The 7,621-nt window shown below is 38.6% G+C and overlaps 1 pseudogene; it reads left to right on the plus strand.

Annotated features, from left to right (window-relative positions):
* Positions 1-339: 339 nt before the first annotated feature.
* On the plus strand, positions 340-7,212 carry LOC108403933 (signal transducer and activator of transcription 1-alpha/beta pseudogene; annotated as a pseudogene).
* Positions 7,213-7,621: the final 409 nt, after the last annotated feature.

The raw sequence follows: 7,621 nt of genomic DNA on the forward strand, positions 1-7,621 counted from the left end.
CAGGATAATTTTCAGAAGACCCAATACTGATGTCTATGATCATCTGTAATTGTCTGAAGGAAGAAAGGAAGATCGTGGAAAATGCGCAAAGATTCAATCAGGCCTGGTTGGGGAATATTCAAAGAACTGTGTTGTGTTACACAAACAAGAGTTTGACAGCAAACCCAGAAATGTGAAATACAAGTTATGTGTATAGACCATGAAATCAAGACTCTGTGACATTTAAAGGTGCATATGGCTTTAAATGTAAACACATGCAGAACAGAGAATATGAAACCAATGGTGTGACAAATAATTGTCATAAGTAAGAACAAATGTTGCTCCAGAATACGGGGTTTAATGCTTGACAGTAAAAGAAAGGAAGAAGTTAAAAAAATAAGAGAAATTTAATGTAACTGAACTTACCCAGCAAGTCCTGAGTGATGGACTGGTGGAATGGAAACAGAGACAGCAGAGTACCTGTACTGGGGGACACTGCAATGCTTGCCTCCACCAGCTGAAGAACTGGTTCACCATAGTTACAGAAAATCTGCAGCAGGTTCAGTACTAGCCTACAATGCCTGAGGAATTAGAACAGAAATGCATCTATGGACATGACACTATCAAAAAAAACAAACAAGGGATTTTACCTTAAGCCTCTTCCAGCAGCTCACTGAAAACTCACTTGTGGTGGAAAGATAGCCTTGAATTCCAGCTCATCCTCAGAGTCCATTGTCTGGAAGATTGGAGTACAATTCACCATGAAGTTGAGACTGATGATGAAACTGCAAGAGCTGAATTACAATATGAAAGTCACAGTTTTATTTGATAAAGATATGAATGAGAGAAATAAAGTAAAAAATTTAGAAAGTTCAACATTTTGGACAAACATACAAAAGTGATAGATCTACCAGCAGAAGTCTCATGGAAGAATTTCAACACCTGCAGCTGAAGGAACAGAAAAATGGCACCAGAAAGAATGAAGGCCCTCCCATAACTATGGAAGAGCTTCCCTCCCTAGTTTTTTTTAAATTTATTTTAATTTTAATTTTTACTTTTTTGAAGAACATTATGTTTACTAGGCTCTCCCCTACCCCAAGTCCCCCCAACAAACCACATTACAGTTACTGTCCATCAGCATAATAAGATGTTGTAGAATCACTACTTGTCTTTTCTGTGTTGCACAGCCCTCCCTTTCTGCCACCCCCCACATTATACATGCTAATCATAATACCCCTTTTCTTCTTCCCCACCCTTATTCCTCCCTACCCTCCCATTCTCCCCAGTCTCTTTCCCTTTGGTAACTGTTAGTCAATTCTTGGGTTCTGTGATTCTGCTGCTGTTTTGTTCCTTCAGTTTTTATTTTGTTCTTATACTCCACAGATGAGTGAAATCATTTGGTATTTGTTTTTCTCCGCTTAGCTTATTTCACTGAGCATAATACCCTCTAGCTCCATCCATGTTGTTGCAAATGGTAGGATTAGTTTTCTTCTTATGGCTGAATAATATTCCTTTGTGTATATGTACCACATCTTCTTTATGCATTCATCTACTGATGGACATTCAAGTTGCTTCCATATCTTGGCTATTGTAAATAGTGCTGTGATAAACATAGGGGTGCATCTGTCTTTTTCAAACTGGAGTGCTGCATCCTTAGGGTAAATTCCTAGAAGTGTAATTCCTGGGTCAAATGGTAAGTCTATTTTGAGCATTTTGAGGAACCTGCATATTGCTTTCCACAATGTTTGAACTAATTTACATTTCCACCAGCAGTGTAGGAGGGTTCCACTTTCTCCGCAACCACGCCAGCATTTGTTGTTGTTTGTCTTTTGGATGGTAGCTATCCTTACTGGTTTGAGGTGATATCTCTTTGTGGTTTTAATTTGCATTTCTCTGATAATTAGTGATGTGGAGCATCTTTTCATGTGTCTGTTGGCCATCTGAATTTCTTCTTTGGAGAACTGTCTGTTCAGCTCCTCTGCCCATTTTTTAATTAGATTATTTGCTTTTTGTTTGTTGAGGAGCATGAGCTCTTTATAGTTTTTGAATATCAAGCCTTTATCGGATCTCTCATTTACAAAAATATTCTCCCATACTGTAGGGTACCTTTTTGTTCTATTGATGGTGTCCTTTGCTGTACTGAAGTTTTTCAGCTTGATATAGTCCCACTTGTTCATGTTTGCTTTTGTTTCCCTTGCCTGGGGAGATATGTTCATGAAGAAGTCACTAATGTTCACATCCAAGAGATTTTTGCCTATGCTTTTTTTCTAAGAGTTTTATGGTTTCATAACTTACATTCAGGTCTCTGATCCATTTTGAATTTACTTTTCTGTATGGGGTTAGACAGTGACCCAGTTTCATTCTCTTACATGTTGCTGTCCAGTTTTGCCAGTACCATCAGTTGAAGAGACTGTCATTTCGCCATTGTGTGTCCATGGCTCCTTTATCAAATATTATGTTTGGGTTAATGTCTGGAGTCTCTAATCTGTTCCACTGGTCTGTGGCTCTGTTCTTGTGCCAGTACCAAATTGTCTTGATTACTATGGCTTTGTAGTAAAGTTCGAAGTTGGGGAGTGAGATCCCCGCCACTTTATTCTTCTTTCTCAGGATTGCTTTGGCTATTCGGGGTCTTTGATGTTTCCATATGAATTTTTGAACTATTTGTTCCAGTTCATTGAAGAATGTTGTTGGTTGTTTGATAGGGATTGCATCAAATCTGTTTGGGCAGGATGGACATTTTGACGATATTCATTCTTCCTAGCCAAGAGCATGGGATGAGTTCTCATTTGTTAGTGTCCTCTTTAACTTAAGAGTGTCTTATAGCTTTTAGGGTATAGGTCTTTCACTTCTTTGCTTAGGTGTATTCCTACGTATTTTATTCTTTTTGATTCAATTGTGAATGGAATTGTTTTCCTGCTTTCTCTTTCTATTGGCTCATTGTTAGTGTATAGGAAAGCCACATATTTCTGTGTGTTAATTTTGTATCCTGCAACTTTGCTCTATTCTGATATCAGTTCTAGTAGTTTTGGAGTGGAGTCTTTAGGGTTTTTTATGTACAATACCATGTCATCTGAAAATAGTGACAGTTTAACATCTTCTTTACCAATCTGAATTCCTTGTATTTCTTTGTTTTGTCTAATTGCTGTGGCTTGGACATCCAGTCCAATGTTAAATAACAGTGGGGAGAGTGGGCATCCCTGTCTTGTTCCCAATCTCAGAGGAAAAGCTTTCAGCTTCTCACTGTTTAGTATGATGTTGGCTGTGGGTTTATCATTTATGGCCTTTATTATGTTGAGGTACTTGCCCTCTATACCCATTTTTCTGAGAGTTTTTATCATGAATGGATGTTGAATTTTGTCGAATGCTTTTTCAGCAACTATGGAGATGATCATGTGGTTTTTGTCTTTCTTTTTGTTGATGTGGTGGATGATGTTGATGGATTTTCAAATGTTCTACCATCCTTGAATCCCTGGGATGAATTCCACTTGGTCGTGGTATATGATCCTTTTGCTATATTTTTGAATTTGGTTTGTAAATATTTTATTGAGTATTTTTGCATCTATATTAATCAGGGATATTGGTCTGCAATTTTCTTTTTTGGTGGAGTCTTTGCCTGGTTTTGCTATTAGGGTGATGTTAGCTTCATAGAATGAGTTTGGGAGTATTCCCTCCTCTTCTATTTTTTGGAAAACTTTAAGGAGAATGTGTATTTTATGTTCTTTGTATGTCTGATAAAATACCGAGGTAAATCCATCTCCATCTGGCCCAGGGGTTTTTTTCTTGGGTAGTTTTTTGATTACCACCTCAATTTCGTTGCTGGTAATTGGTCTGTTTAAATTTTGTGTTTCTTCCTTGGTCAGTCTTGGAAGGTTGTATTTTTCTAAGAAGTTGTCCATTTCTTCTAGGTTTTCCAGCTTCTTAGCATGTAGCTTTTCATACCAGTCTGCAATGATTTCTTGTATTTCTTTTGGGTCCATCATGATGTTTCCTTTCTCATTTCTGATTCTGTTGATGTGTGTTGACTCTCTTTTTTCTTAATAAGTCTGGCTAGAGGCTTATCTATTTTGTTTATTTTCTCAATGAACCAGCTCTTGGTTTCATTGATTTTTTCTATTGTTTTATTCTTCTCAATTTTATTTATTTCTTCTCTGTTCTTTATTATGTCCCTCCTTCTGCTGACTTTAGGCCTCATTTGTTCTTCTTTTTCCAATTTTGATAACTGTGACGTTAGCCTATTCATTTGGGTTTGTTCTTCCTTCTTTAAATATGCCTGGATTGGTATCTACTTTCCTCTTAAGACTGCTTTCAGTGCGTCCCACAGAACTTGGGGCTTTGTGTTGTTGTTGTCATTTATTTCCATGCATTGCTGGATCTCCATTTTAATTTGGTCATTGATCCCCTGACTGTTTAGAAGCATGTTGTTAAGCCTCCATGTGTTTGTGAGCCCTTTTGCTTTCTTGGTACAATTTACTTCTAGTTTTTTACCTCTGTGGTCTGAAAAGTTGGTTGGTAGGATTTCAATCTTTTGGAATTTACTGATGCTCTTTTTGTGGCCTAGTATGTGGTCTATTCTGAAGAATGTTCCATATGCACTTGAGAAGAATGTGTATCCTGCTGCTTTTGGGTGTAAAGTTCTATAGATGTCTTATGTCCATCTGTTCCAGTGTGTTGTTCAGTGCCTCTGTGTCCTTACTTATTTTATGTCTGGTGGATCTGTCCTTTGGAGTGAATGGTATGTTGAAGTCCCCTAAAATGATTGCATTGCAGTCTATTTCCTCCTTTATTTCTGTTACTATTTGTTTCACATATGCTGGTGCTCCTGTGTTGGGTGCATATATATTTATAATGGTTATATCCTCTTGTTGGACTGAGCCCTTTATCATTCTGTAATGTCCTTCTTTATCTCTTGTGACTTTCTTTGTTTTGAAGTCTATTTTGTCTGATACTAGTACTGCAACTCCTGCTTTATTCTCCTTATTGTTTGCATGAAATATCTTTTTCCATCCTTTGACTTCTAGTCTGTGCATGTCTTTGGGTTTGAGGTGAGTCTCTTGTAAGCAGCATATAGATGGGTCTTGTTTTTTTTATCCATTCAGTGACTCTATGTTTTTTGATTGGTGCATTCAGTCCATTTACATTTGGGGTGATTATCAATAGGTATTTACTTATTGCCATTTCAGGCTTTAGATTCCTGTTTACCAAAGGTTCCAGATTACTTTCCTTACTATCTAAGTGTCTAACTTAACTCACTTAGTATGCTGTTACAAACACAGTCTAATGGTTCTTTTCTATTTGTCCTCCTTTTTCTTCCTCCTTCATTCTTTATATATTAGGTATCAAATTCTGTTCTTTTTGTCTATCCCTTGATTGACTTTGGGGTAGTCTATTTAATTTTGCATTTGCTTCACAATCAGCCGCTCCACCCTCCCTACCATGATTTTATTACCTCTGGTCACAGCTATCCAACCCTAGGAACACTTTCATCTATAGCAATCCCTCCAAAATAGACTGCAGAGATGGTTTGTGGGAGGTAAACTCTCTCAGCTTTTGCTTATCTGGAAATTGTTTAATCTCTCCTTCAAATTTAAATGATAATCTCACCAGAGGAAGTAATCTTGGTTCCAGCCCCTTCTGCTTTATGACATTAAATACATCATGCCACTCCCTTCTCACTTTAAGGTTTCTGCTGAGAAGTCTGTTGTTAGTCTGATGGGATTTCCTTTGTATGTGATCTTATTTCTGCCTCTGGCTGCTTTTAACAGTCTGTCCTTATCCTTGATATTTCTCATTTTAATTACTATGTACCTTGGTGTTGTCTTCCCTGGGTCCCTTGTGTAGGGGGATCTGTGGATCTCCATGGCCTGACAGACTATGTCCTTCCCCAGATTGGGAAGTTTTCAGCAACTACCTCCTCAAAGACACTTTCTATCCCTTTCTCTCTCTCTTCTTCTTCTGGTATCCTTGTAATGTGAATATTGTTCTGCTTGGGTTGGTCACACAGTTCTCTCAATATTCATTCATTTTTAGAGATCCTTTTTTCTCTCTGTGCCTCAGGTTCTCTGTATTCCTCTTCTCTGGTTTCTATTTCATTTATTGTCTCCTCCACCATATCCAACCTGCTTTTAATACCCTGCATCATGTTCTTTAATGATTGGATCTCTGACCTGAATTCATTCCTGAGTTCTTGGATGTCTTTCCGTACCTCCATTAGGATGTTGATGATTTTTATTTTGAACTCCCTTTCAGGAAGAGTCATGAGGTCCATATCATTTAAGTCTTTCTAAAGAGTTTTATTAACAATTTTACTCTGGACAAGGTTCCTTTGGCGTTTCATGTTTGTATATGGCACCCTCTAGTGTCCAAAAGCTCTATTCTGGAGCTGCTGAGCCCCTGAAGCAATGTTGGGAATTGCAGTGGAGCGGTACTGGTACCTGGGATAGGAAAGAGCTGTTCCCTGCCTCCTGCCTCCTGTGCCTGTCTCCACTGCCTGAGCCAGTGGGCTGGGCACACAGGTATAAGTTTTTGTCCCAGACCAGCCAGATATGGATCCCTGCTTTCCGCAAGCAGCCGGAATCTCAGTCTCCCTAGTAACTCTGCCTGTATTATCTTTCCAACCCAGTAGTCATGCGAGTCTCATGAAACACCATGAAATGTAGGTTTGTGCTCCCAGAGCAGATCTCCAGAGCTAGGTATTCAGCAGTCCCAAGCCTTCCACTCCCTCCCTGCTCCATTTGTTTTCCTCCTGCCAGTGAGCTGCAGTGGGGGAGGGGCTCAGGTCCTGCAGAGCCACAGCTCTGGTACGTTACCCCGTTTGCTGAGGTCTGCTCTTTTCTCCAGGTGTGTGCAGTCTAACACGTCCACTTTCCTGTTGCTCTCTCAGGATTAGTTGCTCCAATTAAATTTTCTAATTGTATGCAGTTTTAGGAGGAAGACTTTGTCTCTCCTCTCACGCCACCATCTTTAATCAGTATTCTCTCCCTTAGTTTTGAAACACAGTTGTTCTAGTCTTATTTGGTCACTAATGTCAAGACAACCATGCATGTTGTGGTGATCTTCAACTCCAGCCATCTCCTGAGTGGGTGGGTCTCCATCCTGTAGTACAACATGCTGGTAGAAGAACCCAGGAATTTGTTCTTCCTGAATATTTGTTGTGCACAGTGGTATCAACTTTTGGATATGTTAAGTTAGCAGTTTTCTTCTATCATCAAAAAGATATCGATGTGGACCAACTGAACATGCTGGGAGAGATACATTTTGGTCTTGATGTTTTTATCCTATGAATGAAAATATGTAAGGAAAATAAAAATGGCAAAATTTTCCTTTCTGGCTTTGAATTGAAAGCATCACTCAAGTCGTTATAAAACACCAGATATCTTTCTGGAGTGATAGGTGTGTCATGGAATAGTTCCAAAATGGAGGTAAACCTTTCTTCCATGTAGTGGAACCTACATAAAGAAAGAAGTTTCTACTGCTACTTTTCTTGGTATTATTGACAATTACAAATTCATGACTGATGAAAATATTAAAGAGATTCCCCTGAAGTATTTGTATCTCAATATTAATAAATACTGTGTCTTTGGAAATACCACAGGTCAAAGGAACCATCATAAACAATGGAACTTCATGGCCCTAATGTAACTGA

Source organism: Manis javanica, chromosome X, assembly GCF_040802235.1.
Source record: "Manis javanica isolate MJ-LG chromosome X, MJ_LKY, whole genome shotgun sequence".
NCBI lineage: Eukaryota > Metazoa > Chordata > Mammalia > Pholidota > Manidae > Manis > Manis javanica.